Source organism: Chamaea fasciata, unplaced genomic scaffold (assembly GCF_029207755.1).
Source record: "Chamaea fasciata isolate MVZ Bird 193981 ecotype frontalis unplaced genomic scaffold, bChaFas1.0.hap1 SCAF_1, whole genome shotgun sequence".
NCBI classification, from domain to species: domain Eukaryota; kingdom Metazoa; phylum Chordata; class Aves; order Passeriformes; family Sylviidae; genus Chamaea; species Chamaea fasciata.
Genome location: NW_027094086.1, coordinates 84,441,889 through 84,462,696, shown reverse-complemented (window position 1 = coordinate 84,462,696; position 20,808 = coordinate 84,441,889).

Sequence of the window (20,808 nt, the reverse complement as noted above, 5' to 3'; positions counted from 1 at the left end):
GAAAGGAGACATAAAAATATTGCTCAGAATAATGAAATATGTATTTGGAAATTTGTTGCTCATTGGTTGCTCATGGTCTGATGGAGCAGGGAAAGTGTAAAAAGTTGAAGCACTAGAAGTATTAAAGATGTCCTAGAACTGCTTATATATCAGAAGGCATAACATTTAAATTGTTCAAGGAAGTTATTAGTTCAAGTTCTGACAGCAAAATACAGTCACAACTGACAACTGATGGCTTGAGATATCAGGAGCTCTAGAATGGAAAGAAGGCTGCTGCAATTTTAAGCCACAGATTGAAAATATTTAATATTTTTACTCACAGGAGACTTATGAACGTCAAATTGACTGCAAACTCTTTTCTATCTTTGCCAGAAACACGTTTTGAAAAAAGTGCAACTATATTTATTTTTTGCCAGCTACCAAACATATGATCTGCAAGGCAAATTTAAGTGAGGATGATAGTGCAGGCATATGTATTTCAGCCTTCAAGGAAAGTCTGGGGTAATAAACTAAATTTGGTGGGAGCCAATCTAACTTTAAAAGCCTTGTCTGGGTGAAATACGGACCATGAAATGTGTTCTTGCTGGAACAACTGCTCAGGGTGTGACCCCACAGAGAGAGTGTAACAGCCTGTGGGTTGTGTTACAGCTATAAGGTTCCTGGGGTTTTAAATGCTATTACTCCATTGAAAAGAAATCATGAGACTGAGAACTGTTCCTGAAAGGCTTAAGCTACTCAGGCAGAGACTCCAGGTCTGGGTTGGAACTCTGAGGCTGTCGCTGACATTAGGCACAACCAGTTGAAAATGCATATGGGAGAAAGTTCTTTTATAAATGCCTTCAGAGCCTATAGTCTGAAAGCCAAAGTCTGGTGTTGAGATGCTGCTGGTATTCAGGATCTCACCACTGACACACAGCACGTCCTTGGGCAAGTGCCTCCACCTTCAGTAGGCTTCACATTCAACATCTGGAAAACTGAGAAAATTCATTAAGTTCCACAGAGCTGCCACATGAAGCTACTGATAGCTGTCAATGGCTCTGATTTTTCTGAGTGTGAGGTCCACTTAATGCAGACAGTGGCTGACTACAATAAGTTCTGGATCAGGCTTTAAATAAAACCTGTATTACTACTGACTGAGTAGAAAAATTAAATTTTTTTTAAGTGGCTCTCTAATATGTCATTACTTTAAACTGATAAACGTGTAAAGTAGCCACTTGAGAATTTCTTCATACAACTTCCCCAGACAGAAAACACTAATTTGAAAAAAAAAAAATCAGCTATTGGGGGTTTTTTGTTTTGTTTTGTTTTGTTTTTGTTTTTGTTTTTGTTTTGTTTTTTTTTGTTTTGTTTTGTTTTGTTCTGTTTTGTTTTGTTTTCAGGAAACATTCACTTTAGATAAATTTCACAGTGTAGAAGATATTGACAAAAATGCTTCAAGAGCAACAAAATACTTCATTTGTTTTCAAAGAAAGTTCACATGGTAATTTCAGTTAAAATTTACTATTGTTTGAAAAATCTTCATATCTAACTGGCAGTTATAGTAGAAAAGTAAGTCCACAGCCCAAGGGGAAAATTTCCAACAGATTGCAAGTGGGATGAAAGTCATGGTTACAAAACCAAACTGAGGGACAGGAAAGCAGTTCCTGGTCCAGTACTAGCCATGGTGATATCAAACAAGCTGCTGCACAAGCACAGAACCACCCCTTTTTAACTCTTAATGTGCCATGCTCAGAAAGAGCAGGAATATTCATGTTGGGAAACTGAAGACATGTTGAAGTTCTATGGAATGGCACAGATAAGTAATTGCTTATTCTCATAAAGTTAAAGAATTTACTGATGAGGTAAGGAAAAAGGAGGAAAAGAGAAAATTTAGAAAGTGTGAACCCATAACTGCTTTTTGAATGGATTCCTTTTTTTAAAAGAGTTTGAATGGGACAAAGGAAGGAAAGTTACATACTGCTGTGGGTAACAAAGCCAGGAGGAAATATGGTTAGCAGTCAAAAGAAGGTACACGATAACACCCAAGTTCCCACGCAAGAACAAAATTTATCTCCTCTTCCCACCACTGTCAGAAAAATATAGGGTCCAATAAAGAGTGTCTGCATTACCAAAGTGCTCATAGAGGAAGGGCTTAGAAAAAGCATCACAGCACATCAAAATCTGAAGGAGCAGAGGCAGACGTGTACCATGATTCAAGAATAGAAAGTGCACTTGAGATGAGAAAGAGAGATCTGCCTCATGTCAGCCAAATAGAGAGGGGGTACAAGGGTTTTAAATCCATGTTTCAGACACCTCCACTGATCTGCAGGCCCCACTCAGCAGTTTAAAGGCAGAGGTTGGGCTGTAAGCATGGTGTTTGAGGGCAGCACATCTGTATCTAAGTACAGGCAGTCTCCAAGTTTCACCAAAAGGATGGTCTCCAGGGTTGCCTTTCTCAGGCACTTCCGTGCTTCAAAATTGTGGTGCAAGTTTAGTGAGAATTGACTTTAGATGAGCTGTGTACTCTCAATATATGGAAAATACAGTGCAGATGCAGGTTCCAAAGAGCCTTAAAGTTTAAAAATACTTGGGGCTGGGATCTGTTTTGGAGCTGGGTATATTAAATAAAGATCAGCCACAGCTTGCAAATGAGTGGCCTGCTTGAGTCTTCATTCAGGTCATAGATTTTAAGAAAACCCCATTACTCTTTTAAAAAAAATCTAATCGTATTGCTATTGTGTCAGGTACTGTAGTTTTGGAATTAGGCTTCAGTCCATTTCTCTTTTAAAATTATCTCTGCACTCCCCGGCTTTAACTGGATGAAGAAATGCTGGAATAGAATGAAAAATTACTTCTTTTGAAATGTTTCCAACCCAGCTAAAAGCTGTCTGTATGAGAAATCTTTCAAGAAAATCTGTCCTCATCTTATTTCCAGCTGGGCTGCATCCAGTTCCAAAAGTACTTGCTGATGGTGGGAGAAAAGTATCTGGATGCGGACAGTTATGTTATTTGAGACTCTGAATTTTGGATTGTGAATACAAACAACTCTTGAAACACAGGAGAGATGTGTTAAGGACAATAACAGAAGGGAGAGGTGAATTGACACAGCTTCCTCTCCTGAGGAAAGGCCATTCAGCCTCCCCAGTCCTGGTGTTACTGCCCCTACCACTTCACAGATGCTTTTCCTTCACTTCCCAACCTTGCTTTTCCCTCACCTCTCTTCTTCTCGAAGGCAGCAGCTCATAATCTCCTACCAGCCTTCTAGGTGTTTCATACACCTTTCTCTTTTCTTCATGTTCTGGCAGTGAAATCTGTCATTGCCAGCACAGAGCTATTCTGCGTCCTTCAAAACACCTCCTAAAGCTCTCCTCTGCCACCACACCTAGAAAAACCTGGGAAGAGGCTCCCAGTGTGCTGCTCCACAGCCCAACATACAACAACCATCAGTGCAGATGTACTGTTTTCCCATGTTCCCTCACCTCTTGGTAAGCACTTACTTGGCAAGCCTGAAGGAGGCTCTGTTTTCTCTCTCTGTTTATAAAACAATGAGGGTTCTTATCTGTGGCTAAGTCTCCTTGATCCTATCATCACACAAATAACAACAGGGAATGATTAAAAAAAAAAAAAAAGGCCAATCAAAACCATAAAGCTAAGTTGTTTGAATTGCTTTCACACAGTGCTGAAAAGTCATTATTTGATAATACCAGAAGTGACAGAATCTTATTATTATTTTTTTACATTGCTGTGTTGTTCCAGGGTTTTTTTCAGCAATCACTGTCAGTTCTAATTCTCCAAACAGGCAAAAATTTGGGTGGAAATCCTGTCTCCACTGAAGTCAAGTGACGGATTTCCATTGGCCTCAATGGGCCTGGAATTCACCCGGTCACAACCTAGAGAAAGAATATTTGTAGTAGCAAACCAAATAAATATATCCGTGTTTTTCTGTGAAAAATCAATTTGAGACCCCTTTTTTCCTGGCAAGAGTTATGCATAGCGATATAATATGAGATACAGCAGTACTTGGAACAGGAAATGACTGTGGACACATTGTCAGGGCAGTGCTGTGCTATGCCAATGGCTGAAGCAGAGAGAACTCCTAAGAATTCGTTAAAATACTCCAGGAAATAAAATAAAACAAAATAAAGAACAAACCCAGAAATAAAATAGAGTGTACAATGAAAATAGCAGAGCTGAAATTTCTGTGAGCTTGAGAGGAAACAAAGACATGGGAAACTATTTTGAAAGAAAAATAGTTTTGCATGGGAGTTGCTAATGAGGTGCCAGGTGTTGTCCTTTTCAAGGGAAAGCAAGCATTTCAGCAGAGGTTGTCAAGAACGAAGAGTAGCAACACAGCAGAGTACCTGAGGGAACAACAACCCTACAAAATATCTTAATATAGAAATTTGGTTTAGGATGTAACAGCCTTATTAAACATCCAAAGAGTGACTTCCCTATTCTATGGAATTAATATCAACTGAAGCATATGTGTGTGTACTCAACAGATCACATGAAACAGAAAAGGACTTTTTCATGGATTATTAATTATGTGTTTGTTGCCTAAACATGCGCAACTAACCCTTAAATGTAGGAAGCCTATGCCAGAAGTATGAGAAGCAGAACATCACTGTGAATCAAAAGACATAAAAGATGTTCTCTACATCAGATATCAATGACATTTTCAGGTATTTAAAAGCCTTCCTTAAAGAAACAACTACTCATTAGGTTGAGTCAAAGCATCATACAGCAGTGGGTAGTTAGTCAGTGAAGTGAGAAATAGCCCAGAAACACAAAATGTCTGTGTACTAAACCAGTGACTGTGCCTGAATGTCACTAGAGGCACTCTGCTTGTATGCATGTGACAGACACATCAGTTCAGGATTTTGGGGGAAGTGACTGACCACTTGTTTTCCTTGTAATTCAATCAAAACATTTCTCTCACTCTTTCGTTTATTTGCTTCTTGTTTGTTTGTTTGTTTTAATTAGAAGATTAATATACTTTTCCCACTGAAAATGCTAACTTTCTGCAGTAGTTCTAATGCCACACAGACCAAAATATTTCAGGTGAAAAATTTTATATTTGCATGTGAATGAATAACTTCTGTAACATCAGCTTCCAACGGAAATGTTGAATTCCCATGACAATTTAAAGTAATTACTGGAGCATGAGACACATTCTTGTAACATGAGCTACACCAATGCATAGTTTATATCATATAATAAGGGATATATTTGTACAGCATAAGAACATCAGAATCAAGTGTTTAATCAAAAGTGTAACTGGCAAGGTTCCAAATTGCATTCAAACTGATGATCATTTATGTCATATCAGTCACATTCAGTTTGTAATATTCTCATTCACTGTAGTGCATGTTGCACAATTCTAAATGTTCTTCATTCCAATGTATTGTATAATAAGTTTTCCTTTTCTAATCCTTACTTCTTCTGGATAAAGTACTACTAGCTAGCTTCTGTATATATGCTTCTAACATTTAAGAAAATTTTCTGTGCGTTTGAGATGTATTTGCTACGAACACTCTAGAAAAAGGGTTTTTGCTGGCAGAAACTCAATTTCTGGACAGAGTCTGTAGACAAATGTGTGTTATCAGTGCACACAGACTAGATCTGCTGTGGAAGCAAGCAGTACTCATGTGCACTCCATTCTTACACAACAGTCCACATCATCAGCCCAAAATGGACTCGAAGGGCAAATAGACGTGTCTCATATTAGGACAAGAAGAATATATGTTTTAGCCCAACTGCCATCTTGATATTGAATTTTTGCTCCCTCTCTTAAGCTGTGGCTCATATATCTGGGTCTTCACAGTTATTCAAACTCCAGAAGAGTCAAGCTTCTTTGCTATCCAAGAGTGACTTCTCTTTTCTTTAGCTTTTAAAATATATTTTGACATAAGAATATTTTTCTGCAAAATATTTCATAAAAGAACAGGTTTCTTCATGAGAGTGACTTCTGACTCTCAGATTCAGGACAAGAGCTGCAATGCACTATCATGGCATGAGACCTTAATTTTGCTGCCCTCCTTATGTGAACTCCCCCGTGCAGCTCTCCCTCAAAATCCCCAGTTCTACAAATTGTACAACATGGGTAGACCCTACAGAAGTCTACATACGTCACTTTCATCCAACAGATGAATATGCATTCACTGTTGTATACCAATTCTTTATATTTTACATACTTCTAAATTTATTTTTTGCAACTATTTTCTTTTTTCTCCTCTCCTTTACCAGACCAAATGAAGGAAAAAACCAAAAACCTAATACTGACTTTTACTATGATCTTAAGAAAAATAATTTTAAAATTAAATAGAAGAATTTAATAAAAGCTTGTCCTTTTCCTCCTTCCTTGCAGTCCTTTTTATCTTCACACCACAATTTTCTTTGATTCAGAACATTGTTACATCACAAGCTTAGCTGACGTCCTGGTAGCAGCAAGAGTAGTCAAGAGGTACAACCAATGACAAAGAGAACTGTTCTGTTGCCTTTATGACACAGAGGCAGCTTTATTTGCAAATTGGGAGAATTGCTTTCTTTTAATTTATGAAAGGAAACAGGAGAAAGAATAAATGATACTAATAAAAATGCCACGTAGCTACTACGTATGTAGTCATATCAGAAGGAAAAGCTCCTTTGACAATGAGCTTTCCAGGGTTACTTCACACCAGCAAAAGCAGGAAGATAACCTTAGATAGCAAATGGATTTATTTTTATTAAATGCAGCCATTCCTCATTTCCTATGTAAAAAATTAATGCTATATATTAGTGGTAGTGCTTGCAGTAGGAACAAGTGCTTACAGTAAGAATTAGTAGCAGAGATTTTGTGAGCACATGCTCCTATCTTCCAGGTTTTTATTCCACAGCACATGGGATGGGTGGTTGCTTTATCATGTGAAGAGCAGAACCAAACTCTCACAGCAATAATCTTGGTGATACCTACCCACTGAGCAGGCAGCACCAGCACAGTGCTTGTTAAAATGAACGCAGACAGATGAACACCCATGAGGTGCATGACCAAAGCAACAGAAGCAGAAGTGAGATTAATTCCACAACAATTAACCTCAGGATGCTGGTACACTCTAGGACTTTCTACACCTGGTGTAAAACTGTCAGAGGGCATGAGGAAGCTGTTTGAGGAATAATGACAGGTCTGTGTTAGTAACAGGACATATACCAAAATAGCTTTGTGGGAACAAACAATGCACACTGTGCAAGCGTGTAAAGGCAGATGAGACTTTGCAGGTCTATAAAACACAACAAAATAGTCCACTCTAGTGGGTACAGAGATTAGAACCCAGATGTCCCACTGATGAGAGTTTTTGTCTTGAATGAATGAAAGAGAAGTATGAAAGTATTTTATATTTGAAGGACCTGAATACACAGCATCATAGATACTCAGCTACCAAAATTGTTTATTTCAGTGAGCAGAACGGAGAAGGGAAACATAAAAGAAATGTGAGCTATGGGGAATAGCTGAATTAAAGAAACCCACAATCTAAAAAAACCTTGTAATAGCCTAATGTAAGAAGAAACACTGTTTGAAGGTGGTTTCATCTCTTTTTCGCTTAGGTATTTTACACTCAGTTCAGTTATTTTATTTTCTTTCATTATTCCCTGGGGAGCAATAAAAGCTTATTCCTGGCAACTGAGTTTTTTGCAGGATAAACAGACAAGCAAAGCCATTTCCTTATGCAATCCTAACTGCCCTTTGTATGGTCTTTTTCAGATACTGTTCAGGAGAAACTGCATTCACAACAAAGTCTCAACTGATGAGCAAATAAAAGACACTCTTAGTGTTGCCAGTCCTTATGTTGAGATTTCTCAGCTCTGGCTACACCACCAAATCTTCTATAATCATCATGCTATTTTAATCAGCATACCGGCTATTTAAGTTTACATATCAGTGAAAGAGAGTTGTGATACACAGCACAGTAGAACTCCTTCCACATGGCAACAGAGAAGTCTAGCAAAGTCAGACCATTTATGAAGTCTTTGTAACAAATGCGAAAGAAATCACCCTAAACCGACACATCATTCTTGAACTTAGCTCAAGGTGTGTGTTAAGAACATACCCAACAGTTTTCACTTAGAGCCTGTGCAAATTCAAAAATAGTGAGTCATTTTCAACAGTGACCATGCTCTGATTGCATGCAAAGAATACAATGACATAGTAGATGATTATATTAATCTGTAACATAGAAGGCAATGGATAAAAACAGAGGACTGCTGACCAAACAGTGTTTTGAGAACATTTTTTTGATATCAGACACAATAATAATAGGCAGGTTAACAACATATGACGAAAAGATAGCTAATGTCTTAGAAGCACCAATATTTCATTAAACTATAGATTAGATAACGACTTATTCTCAACTGGTTTGTTTGTCCCAGTATCACCACCGGCAAGCCATGGCAGAAGGGGCATGAAGACCTTGGTTACCCAAATATTCTATTGCTCCCTTCCAAGCAGTACTTGTCTTTGTTGTTTTTTTTTTTTTTATGATTGATACAAATTACCATATAGCACCATGGCTGTGATAGCTCTTTTGAAGGAAATCGAAGTCCTTTGCACAGCTTGTGGGTTTTTTGTGGTTTTTTTTTCTTTTTTTTTCTTCCTTTTTTTCTTCCTTTTTTTCTTCTTTTCTTTTTTTTTTTTTTTTTTTTTTTTTTTTTTTTTTTTTGCGCAGGGGGGAGGTTTTGTGTAATACCTTTGAATTTAGGAGAGAGGATTACTTGGCAACACATTCCAATTTCTATTCAGACTCAAGGCAATTTCTTACCTGTAGAATGCTGAGAAGATAAAGAAGATAAAAAGAGAGTAAAAGTGGAAGGAGAAATAAAACCTCTTATTGAATATGTTGAATGGGAAACCCCTAGTTAGCACAAATCACTGCCTAAATCCTAACACCAGCTGTTATTATCTTTCATAGGCACAATAGAAATGCACCTCATCCACAGATATGAAGACAGAACAAATGCTAATTTTTTAAAGGGGGGGGGGGGGGGGGGGAAGGAGCCCAGACCCCTCAGTTTCCTCCTCATCCTACAGACTACAGAGCTACAAACGTCCCTGTGTCATCCTGTCAATACTGATGTCAGTGTGTACACAAAACACATCTGTCTTCTTTATTTATTCAGTCATCAAAATTCCAAGTCTGCAAGCTAGTCATAATTATGCCTTCCAAAGAGGCAGGCACCTGCCATTTACTCTACCTTTTTCAATTACATCTAATTGAAGACTTGAGCTCAAATAGAGGAAGGGAGACAAGAGTTCTTCAAATTGTCTAAACACTCTCTGTTGAATAGCAAAAAGAGAGGTCTCCTGCCACAGCTCAAAAGAAGTCCTCCAGCATGACTGGCATAATAAAGAACTAGACTGTGAGATGCATTTCCTTCCTCTAAACACCCTACACCATGAGGATGTTTTTTACACAGGTGATGGCTCACAGCCAGAAGAAAAGCCCCCTCACCCCTACCCTCCTCCCCCACTCCCCATCACTGCTGAAGTTAGGGAATTTTTTTGAGTATAAGAACTTGGCAACTTCCAGTAATTTTGTCCTTTCAAGAGCACCCAGATGATGGAGGACAGCACATCAGAAACAAACAAACAAACAATTAAAAAAAGAAACTAAGTTTGTATGTGATGATACAGAGGAGATGACTGATATTATATTGTCTTCTCTGAGTACAGCTGTAAACTCCTTGGCAACAGTAACCTGATAGTCCTGTGCTAGAGTAACCTTCTAGGAATTGAAGAAGCTGGGGAGAAAAAAAAAAAACAACCCAGCTGGCTCCACTTATATAAGGGATGTAATTAAGCCTAAAAGAGAGGATGATTTCAGCCTGTGTGATCTGCATTAAGAATAGGTCCCTGAGCGCATTGTTGAAAAGGTACTCCTGGAACTTTTGTGTGCACACATGTGTCTTGGGATTTTCCCTTTCCTCAGATAGTGATGCAGAACTTTCCACCAGGACAGAGTAGGAGAGTACCATTTGGAGAGAAGATGGGAAGGGTCAAGGAAAGAAATCCTTCTATCATGTGATGAAAAGAGCTGACCACGTTGGTTTATCCCTCAAATTCACAGACAAGAAGCCACAGCTAACATATTGTTAGTAAATGAGATTGCTTACGCTAAAACCAAATGGCCAAGAGGAAAATCTCTCACATTTGTTAAGGGGGAAGCGCTGGTAAGCTGTGTAATGGGAAAAGCAGAGTAGTTAAAAATATTACAACCCATCATCAAATTAGTGATACATCCACAAAGATGACCCAGTATAATCCTTTAGTTAATTTATAAGCAAAGCTAAAAGGCTATGTGTAATCTGAACAGGGGATATTACTGCATCAGAACTTCCTGGCCCTGTTACTGCCTTCCTAAGTACAGAGTGAACCTGTAGTGATCATACATTTGATTTTAAGATAATGGATGACGGGAGACATTTAGCCACTGAGGACTCTATACATAAAAATCTAAGCTAGACAAATTAAATATAAACACCACATTGGAGTTGTCCGGGCTGTTAGAAAGCCTAAAGAAGATAATGCTGTTGAGTAAAAGCAAGGAAGAACTCATCTATTTTTCATTATTTGTATCATCTGCTGGAAAACACAAACAATACTGTCAAGGGAAGATTTCCTTTCTCTGTCTTTCCACTTTTTTTTTTTTTTTTTTTTTTTTTTTTTTTTTTTGACAGAGCAATGTAGGCTGATGTCGTCATCATGAAACAGTCTCACAAAGTCAAGGTGATTCTTTCAGACTTTCCTGGATGCTCCAGTATACCATTCCTCAATGGGTTTTGTGGAGAGTGCAATGTCACGGGCAGGAACCTCAGGGACAAACACACTGCACTAACACTACCAGCAACTAGCTAAGCTGTGTGCACCTGCTCCTTTTATCTCCTGCTTTGAGGGACAAGAAACAGAAAAGAACGGTTAATCTGCTTTTCTAGCTAGATGTTATAGTCAAAGAGATGTGGCTGCCATGCCACAAAAGTATAATAAGAAAAGAAGACATACGCTGTGGGATGTAAGTGTATACTTTTAATTTTACTGAGTAGCCTCTTTTTGTAATATATGAAGAGGATGAGAAGAACTTGATTTGTCAGTATCACTTGAATAGCTCTCCTTAAGTTCATCTCTAGTATTTCTTTTTGTAGCACTGCATATTTCTTCTTGTTGGTTTTTTTTTTGTTTGTTTTGTTTATTTCTCCTAATATCTCTGTCTTTTCAATAGTATTTCCAACCAGTTCCTGAGCAGATGACACTGCCTCTCAGACAAGGTGATGGATATTCAACTAATTATTTTCATATGTAGATACATATTGGCAGTGATGGGGGTTGCCAGATTTGACGATACAAAACATGCAAAGAATCATTCTCAATTCTTTAGGATTACTTAAATGCTTGAAAGCAGATGAAAGACCTGGTCTTGGTTTTCATAAATAAAACAGAAGCACAAATTCATTTGAGAGATCATTCTACTGGCCAAAAAATGCAAAATTGGTGACCTTAATCGAGTGACTTGAAAGATTCACTTGGCTTACAGGCTTCCCTGCCTATTCATTTATTCATGCCCCTGGGAAACTGAAGCATGATTTCCCTAAATACATGTCATGGTTTGTGTACAGGTGTAAGGGGATATATGCATGCAGTAAGCCTGCACTCTTTCCTTTACCTTGGTAGCATCACCCTTCCTTTCTGTTACATTTTATCACCTTGACATGAAGGATAAGGCACTTACTTCACTCACTTTCACTGACATGAGCAAAAAGCCTTTTGTTTGACAGCAGAGGTTACCCGTGTCCACAATGATGACCAAATCCAGAGAGAAACTGAGAAAGTGTACTCAAGTCTTTCTGTCTTCACCAAAGGTCTAATCCAGTTTAAGATGGGGAGGTAGGGGCACAGGGAAGCAAAACTAAAACCAAGCCAAAGTGTGCTTAGGTAGATAGCAAGTGATGCAGGTGAGTAAATCAAAACAATGTGGCACAACACTATTGCACTGACTGAGAAATACGAGATTGTTCTGACAGGTTCAGGGCTCTGCAGGTGTATTTCTCTCACAACACTGAAATCAGACTTCAGACCTGTTATGCACAGATTTTATACAGAGCAAATTCCTGCCTTTGCAATGAGAAACACTGCAAGCCAATTATCTATTCTGCTCATGTCCATTATTAGACCCTCTTTCAACCATGCACCACAAATGTAGTGCTCAGAAACACACTGAACAATAAGGAAAGGCAGAACTCTTTACAGCTCTTGTATTAATATATTTAACACATAGCTACTTACTGCACCTTACTGTAAAATGGCATTCACTGCTTCACTATTCCTTTTATTTCACAGTCACTGTTACTTGTTCAATGTTAAAGCAGTTTCTTGTTCATATGCTTCAAACAATTAGGATAATGAACACCATTTGTGGTTTGCCTCGTATATGACTTGGTTTTTCATTGCTTATTTTAAAGGGGAACGCTGTTCATTCTTTTTATACAGATATGAGCTATAGTTCATTTTTTTTTTATTTAAGAGAGCACAATTAACAGAGCTTTTGTAGAAGCCTCAACAGCGTCACAGACCCACAGTCTGTGGGTGAGACTACATTTAATAAAGAGCAAACAGAATAAATAAAAGGTAGGCAGGGTAAACTGAACTTTAGCCTCCAAAGCGTGTTTTTACTCCTAGAATGGGACAATCCCCTTTCATGCAAGTGAAAAGGGGAAAGGAAAGCATGGAATGTTCCTCGGTGCTGAAGGAGGCTGCTCCAGAGCTCAGCAGGGACTGAGGGCTGCCCTCAGAGGGAACAGGGAGCCAGGGACACTTGCATCTCCTGGACAGGAGAGCCTGGGTTCATAGGCAGCCCAAAGATGTCACTTCCCAGCAAAAATAGCACTGAACTATTGAAACATCTAAAAGAAAGGTGTGGCAGGACAAACACAGCACAAGCTCAATGTGAGGCAGAGAACTGCTGTGATGATGCCAAGCTGCATTGCCACCAAGCTCTGACAAGCAAACACCTGTCATATGGAGGTAGTTTAAGATGTTACCTCATGTTGTTACATCCAAATGTACAGTGCTGCTTGGGAATATTAATGTGTTGGCTCTGTGCAGCATTGTACTATGCTGACATAACCTTGGGTTTTCCCTAGCTAGATGTGTTCTCTCTTCCCTCTTTAGCCTGTTTCACGTTGCTTCAGATTTAATTTGTTTCCCGAACATTTGTTTAAGGAGCTGAATTAAATAGGGTGGCACAAACCTTCCCAAAGCAGTGCTGACGTTCCAAGTGTGGTGAAATGGTGTAATGTGCAAGAGAACAGGCTGCAGATATTCAGTACAGCAAAAGGCAGGTTTGTTTTTTCTAGAAATGTTTCATTTGTTCTAGCAGGTGTGTCTGATACCTTTTGCATAATGATAAACCCACACACATTCTTCATGCAAATAGTGACCCAAGAGTTGCTCTGAGTTGCTTCAAGTAGTAAGTGCGTGTAAGAACCTGCACTTACATACACACTGTATGCCTACAGAGCGTTCATACAGTGCAAGGTAAACAGAGCCCACTGTGCCAGGGCAGGGACACATAGGGCTGCTGGAACAAAAGTGCCATACCATGGCCAACACAGTCAGAATCAGCTGAAAATGTCAGAAAATTTCTTCAGAGATATTGGGAGAGTCATACATCTTATATTTCTTCTCCTTTCGGCAGCCAGATAATATTTTTCTCTCATGTGTGTTGTTTGAAATGCCTTCTATATCAACTGTTCCTGTTCCACAAAGGTTTGGGGGGCAAGGAATGGGAGCAAATGTGGAGGCTCACCAATCTGGACTTTACATGATGTGACCACTGCACACTTGGGTACCTCCATGTGCTCCATTGACCTGCCTTGGAAACTCAGCCTTGGTCAGCAGAGAGTTTCTTGCCCCTATCTCACATCTTCTAGCTTCATCTTTCCTTAAATATCCCAGGTGCTGTGCTTCAAAGATCAGAAAAGCACTTCTTATACGAGCTCTCACCCTTAATTGGGTCAGATTTTTAGTAAGAGCTTCTTCTTTTCTTATTAGTGATTTCACTTCACAATTGAACCCAAACCTGATAGGTTGATGGACATTTCCTAACAGCAAAAATAGATAAGAATATTTGTATAAATGGTTATTCTGGAAAATGTGTCTGTGAGCTATCTTGTTGACAATTCTTTAAAAAAAAAAAAAAAGAAAAAAAAAAAGAAAAAAAAAAGGCATTTCAGTTTGTGGCAATGTCCTAAAGCACCTAAGTCTGCTTTTCCAACACAGAATTACCACTCTAGATGTAACTCTGGTACACTAAAGTATTAAAGTATCTGAACTTTCTACCTCAAGCCAGGAGGTCCAATCAGCATCCATGTTTGATGCAGAACCTTCACAACACCACGGCACCTGTCTGAGCTTAGAGATTGTGAATTACAACAGATGAGAGGTAGACATTTGCATGCATGTCTGTTTTACCTGCTCTTTGGTGTCTACAAACTCTGTTTGACAGTAAATAGTTTAGCTTCACCCATTTGATCTTGCACTGAAATGAGCTGAAGTACTGACCTCACTCACCTCTGAGTGTTAACTGGAGCTGTAACTACACAAGGACCAAGATCCTGATATGCTTTCATGGCCCACCTCAGTGTTTTTCATGCTTTCAGGACAGTCAAACATACAGCTTTAAACAATGTAAGTCATCAACAGTGCAGTTAAGGTTTCCAGGTTTGACTTTGCACGGGAACAAGCAGGGAGTGCCTGGTCAGCAGAAATGTGTTTGCAAAGGCTGGCACCCCTGCCCGGAGACACGGTGTCTGTGTGAGCGCCCAGCCTGGCAGCAACAGCCCCCGTCTTCTCTGCTTCTGCTCCTGTGCTGCCAGGAGCCAGGGAGGATATGGGAAACGGGCTGCAACTGCAGGACTTTAGGAGGCTGTAAATGGAAAGTTTCCCACCAGGACTGAGGTATGGTCCCTTGGGAGATTTACTTTGTTTTCAATGGAGTCAGGATTTTATCTGATGATGTACTTACCATGCTAAAACCTGCTAAACTGCACAGACATTTGATAACCAGATAACTGATGGTGTTTCATGCAGAGAGTTCCTGTGAACATTGGACTCCCACTACAAGTCAGTAAATATTTTATGCCCATTTGGGTACAACTACAACATGCAGGATGAATAAACCAAGAAAATTCACATGGGTTGCCTGGGACAGATTCTCACCTCTGCATCTTCTAACCCCTCAAATGTGTGTTGAGTTTTGTCTTTTCCCTGTGAGCAGTTTCATTCTTTTCATAGTATTTAGTTTTAGTAAAAGCACCAGAATTTGTCTCCGTATGACTAAAAAAAGTAGCTAATAATTGTCATCATGCTTATCTCTTTGGCATTTTAGCTTGAGTTCCTACTAATAAAGAACTATTTGAGATTTTAACAGAAATGTAAATGTTGAAGTTTCACAGGTCATTGAGTTTTATAATATTGAGTCATTGGGCTATTATACATTGATCAAGCAAATAGCAAATGGTATGACTTGCCAAAGAACATTACTCAAATATTGACCAGGAATTGATGACAGTCGGCTACTCTCCAAGGACTACAAAAGTTAACAGGAAATTTCTGCCTGAGGCAACTGCAAGCTTCTGCCTTAAGAGAGGCAGATTTCTTTGGTTCCTTCTGTTACCATCTTTTTTAGTCTCCTTGGCTATATTCAAACACTCTTATCATAAATAGAAATGTGCTTGGAGTAAATGCTTTCATTTATGTAATTTTTTTTAGTTTATCTCTCAGTCATCTCTTATTTTCAACAGTCTATTGATTTCTTTAATTAATCATACCTATTCTTCTTATATTCCAATATTATTTTAGTATGATTTTTTTAAAAAAATTGAATTATATAAATATATGCTTCCACCTATAAAGGGTAGATGCAAGGACAGGTAGTCTGAGAGGAATACAGAGATATTGTCCAGGATCATGTAAGGAAAGTTGAAGCTCTGATAAAATTAAATTTGGCCAGGGACATTAAGGTCAACAAGAATAGCTTCTACAAGTACATAAAAGGAAGATTTGGGAAAATGTAGTCCCTCTCCAGAGGAAAACAGAAGACCTGGTTACAGAGGATACAGAGATGGCCTCAGTCTTGACCAGCAAGCGATCCAGTCACACTGCCCAAACTGAAGAACCCAGAAGCAGGGACTGGGAGAGTGGAAAAACTGTCCACCTTAGAAAATCAGATTTGAGGGCATCTAATAAACCATAAGGTGCACAAGTCCATGGGACTTGTGACAAGATACATCTGCAGTTCTTGAAGGAACTGGCCAAGGAACTGGCTAAACCACTACCCATCATATTTGAGATGCTGTGGCAATGCGGTGGAGTTCCCACCGACCGGAAAAGGGGGGGACATTGTCATCATTTTTCAAAAGAGAAAAATGAAAGACCCAAGGAACCATGGGCTGGACAGTCTCACCTCTGGGCCTGGCAAGATTATGGAGCAGATCTGCCAGGAAACCATGCTAAGGCACAAGAAAAATAAGGAGATGGTTGGTGACAGCCAGCTTTGCTAAGAGCAGATCAAGCCTGACAAATTTGGTGGCCTTCTAAGATGGGGTTACAGTGCTGGTGGATAGGGGAAGAGTGACAGACATCATCTCTCTGGACTTGTGCAAAGCATTTGACACTGTCCCACATGATGGCCTTGTCCCTAAACTGGAGAGATACGGATTTGTGAGATGGACCACTCAGTGGATAAGGAATTGGCTCAAGAACTCCCTGGTCCAGGCAGAGACCTGTGACAGCTGGAGTTCCTTGGGAGTGGTGCTGGGACCGGTGCTGTGTAACCTCTTTGTCAGTGACACAGACAGTGGGATCGGGGCATCCTCGGTGAGTTTGCCAATGACAGCAAGCTGTGTGGTGCACTACCTAAAGGAGACCTACAGGAGAGATGGAGGGGGACTTTTTCCAAGGGCATGAAGTGATGGGACAAGAGGTAATGGGTTTAAACTAAAAGAGGGTGAGTTTAGATTAGATAGTAGGGGGCTGAGAGTGGTGAGACACCAGAACAGGTTGCCAACAGAAACTGTGGATGCCCCTCCCTGGAAGCATTCAAGGCCAGGCTGGATGGGATGTTGAGCAGCCTGTTCTAGTGGAAGGTGTTCCTGTCTGTTGCAGGGAGGTTGAAACTAGGTGATTTTTAGGGTCCCTCCCAACCCAAACCATTCTATTATATTAAAAAACCAGGAATGCCAATATATGCAGTGAACTGCTCCATTATAAAATGTGATTTGTATACAGTACAATGCATCTTATCTAGAACAAAGAACACTAAAGTACAAGCTTCTAGCATGGTCTTATTTGATTTTACTTCTCAGTCATAAGCCTGATCCCAAAGACAACATTTCAGCTCAGATAGAGAAACTGCTTTTGAGAAGACCTGATCTTAAATCCTACTTTTTCCTAGGACACAGGACACCCCGCAGAAATTTCAAAATCTGGTGTTTAAGTAAGACCATGATGGAGTTTGGGGTAAGAGCAGACTCCGTTTTTCAAAATATACAGCTAGAGAAGGTCACTCTTGTTTTTTCCACCTGGCTCAGAACCAGTGACTCACCCATATACACAGAGAAATGGGCTTCATTCTCCTCCTCATCCATAAAAGAATTTGAATTAATTCCCTGAAGAGCCCATAAGGCAGTTTGGGAACAATGTTCTTTCCTATTAAAGTTATTCCACACTACTTGGAACAACTAGAACAACTAGAAATTATCTTGGCCAGAGAGAGTGCTCTTGGACATTCAGCTGGATAGAGGAAACCAGCCCATCAGTCCCTGTTCTACTCTCTATTTCACACTTTTGTGCTGTATGTTTAATAAAACAGGAATTGACATCAAAGTATCTTCTGTCCCATGTGTGTTGTTAACATGAGATCATAGAACCACACCCAAACTCATTCTTTATTTTAATTTTCTTTATTTTTAATCTAATGAATTTTGAACTAGTCCATAAAAATCAGCCCAATTTCAGCAGAACAGCTGTGAGGATGAGGAGACACTGTAAGAGGTCACCCAGAGAAGAGCTGTGGATGCCACATCCCTGGAAGGGTTCCAGAGCAGGTCAGATGGGGCTTTGAGCAACCTCCAATATCACTGAATGAGACACAGCGTTGAAATCCCCTGTGGCAGAGGGGGAACCCGAGCCCAAGCAGTCACTTTTGTACCATGGGTCCCTGCACTGAACACATGCTTGTTAAGCAACCTTTCCACACAAACTGTGGCCAGTTAGGCATTTGGATAACAAGCCACTGGATCAGGTCCTGCCCACCATGAGCTGAAGAGAGCAGCTTATTCATGAACACACAGCGGTTTAAGCACAAGAACCAATTTGCTGGTTAGTCTGACCGTGCTGGAGGCCCTTGGCCAAAGCCAGGTGTTCAGCACGGACCAGCAACCATTGTAAGCCTCTGGACTTCCTACTACACAAAAAGAGGGAGTCTGCCCTGCTACTCTTCCCAGCTGCTGCCACACCATCAGGTAAACAAAAGGAGCACCTCTGGAGCCAGCTCCAACAACACACCTCGAGAAGTGTTCATTCACCACCAAGCACACAGACTCACAGAGCAACTGCAAATAAATACCTGTCAACACCTGAGCTGTGCATATTGCATTGCTACCCTTTGTGTAAAATGCCAGAGGCTTTCCTTTGTATTTTTAGAGATTTGCACTCACATAATTCCTTTCCAGCCTTCCTTAGAGTCCTAAGCCTCCGACTAGAAGGGGTTATATTCTGCTCCTGCTTTGGGAGCAGAAGTGTCTCTGGAATAGCTTTTGCAGCTTTCTGCCAGCAGAGGATACCCAGGACCAAAGCTTCCCACAGTCTTGAATGCAGATCCTGCTTTGAGGCTACACGTATTCACTTTTGCTGTGTTTGAACAAGGAGCACACAAGATCTGATGCCTCGCTTCATTCATCTCTATAATTTGGGGGAAATATATAGAGGGACTTTTGAAACTGTACCACTTTCATTTAGGCTTGCAATGCTTTCCAGCAGCAGAAATTTTGCACTGCCAGTCTTTGAGGTTTTAAGAACAACTGCACCTTGCCAAGAACATTTCCCATGACACAGGCTCATGATGGATAGATCAATAGATTCTTGAATCCTCATATCCTTTTCAAATTACTACCCAAGATATCTACCTGAGTAGGCCATCTTATCTGATAACTTAAACAAGCAACCTGTCTGCACTTTAATTGTTATTGAGGATTAATGTTGTTTATAAAATGAAATCAATACAATCTCTATTGCTTATTAACTGAAACATTCTAGGCTCTGCTTTGTTTGCTTTGCTTTTCAATTAGTTTCTATTATTTTCCCTATTGGCTTTTAACAAATAGCTGTAGAAATAAACTTAATGGTTGTGAAACTGTTATCAGAGTCAACAATGTCCCTTAATGGAAAGTCTTGTATATTTAAATGTAAAAAAGAATCCACTGTTTAATCATTTGACATTATGAGATAAGTTTATTACTATACATCTGTTCTGTGCTGGGCCTTGGCTTTTTTTTTAAGCTAAGCAATTAAGAGCTCTTAAGGGTTCTCTAAAGTTCAGATGTCAGAACTGTTAAGTTGGTCTCTACATTTAAGATGAAAAAAACTTCGCCGTCTAATAACTTTTGTTAAAAATTTGCAAAACTGAGAATGGGCCAAAGACCATGGGATTCCTAGGAACATAATAAATACCATCCATTTACACTGCAAAAGTGTTCTCAACACTCTGCAACAATTAAGTATCTGAAGTGTCTTACAGACACTGCTCATGCTTCCTCTGTGATCTCAACATGCAAGAGGACTGACTGCTGCAGTTGCCAGGGTTTGTTCCTCCTCCTCAGAATGGAAGAAGAGCAAGAAGTGTTTAAGGATGGTTTCTCAACTCTAGATGTACTCCTGAGTCTGTGTAGGGTCCAGGAGATAAGCAGGTGAATGTGAGGGAGGGATGGACAGGTGGAGTAGTTTTGAGGGTCCTGAGGGGCATTGATGTAGGTGACAAGTCTCAATATATACAGCATTACATATACAATATGTAATATGCTCAATATATACAATATATCCAGTAGCATATCCCATTCCAGCTACCATCAAGATGGAAAAAATCTGTTTTCTCAGTCATCACTTTTTGCTCTTTGAACGAAGAAAACTTTTCTTCTACATTACTCACCACGTAGGTGGCAGAAGTGTGTTTGCTGATGGGCTTTTCAAGCAGAAACTCTCAGTCTGTGGGAATAGAGTTCCACCACACTCACCGAGTTGCACCTTTATGGATCTTTCCAGCACTGCAGTTTTACACAGCACTACTCATAGCCAGAGACACCTGCAACCCACATGCTCCTGGCACACTGTTTGTGGGCTCTCAGCAGTTTAGCTGGACGTGGCCATGAAGCAAGCAAAGTTACAGGAGAGTGTTACATAATGAAGTGACGAGTTCACACAGGCCAGCAGCTTTGCCTGCCACTGCTCAAACCACAGGCACCAAAACCAAGTGGCACCATTCCTGCACTTCTCTACAAAACAATTCTGATTGGGAAGTGTTACCTCTACTTTGTGTTCAGTGACATAAGCGGAGAGCTGGTAAAAATGCAAGACGGACAAACCAAGCTCAGGAAACATGGAAACTTTAGGATTCAAGGTGTAATCCCCAGCACAGACTGCCATTTTGTTCCTGGGAGCGTACTCAGAACAACATACGAGGAAAGAATTCTAAAATCTTCTACAAGCAGTATGTAAGCTATCCAGTGCAATCTATCTCAGGAAATGTTCTG